The following is a 467-nucleotide window of genomic DNA, read 5'->3' on the forward strand; positions in this document are numbered from 1 at the left end:
TGTTTGGGGTACAAAGTTTCCGTGAGGCGGGGTTGTGAAGAGAAGTTCCAAAAGTGGAAGTTTTCAAAAATGGAAAGTGCTAAATATGGAAAGTTTTGCGGGAGTCAGAATTTGTCCATTTTAGCGGTGGGAAGCCTCGGAGGGGCTTTTGTGCCTTTGTGGCGGACTTTCGAGNTTCGGTCGATGCTAAGTCATGGTTTGTTATGGTCGTTTGTTGATTGTTGGCTAGTGGGTATGGGACCACTAGTTGTAGTTTATTTTATTATATTATATTTATTATNAGGATTTTAGCCAATTGTGTGGCCTTTGTGGCGGTCTTTTAGCCATTTGTTGGCCTTTGTGGCGGGCTGTTTAGCCAGAGTGTCTTTGTGACGGTCCTTCGGGATAGATGGTCTTTGTGACGGTCCTTCGGGACAGATGGTCTTTGTGACGGTCCTTCGGGACAGATGGTCTTTGTGACGGTCCTT

Source organism: Camelina sativa, chromosome 17 (genome assembly GCF_000633955.1).
Source record: "Camelina sativa cultivar DH55 chromosome 17, Cs, whole genome shotgun sequence".
Lineage (NCBI taxonomy): Eukaryota > Viridiplantae > Streptophyta > Magnoliopsida > Brassicales > Brassicaceae > Camelina > Camelina sativa.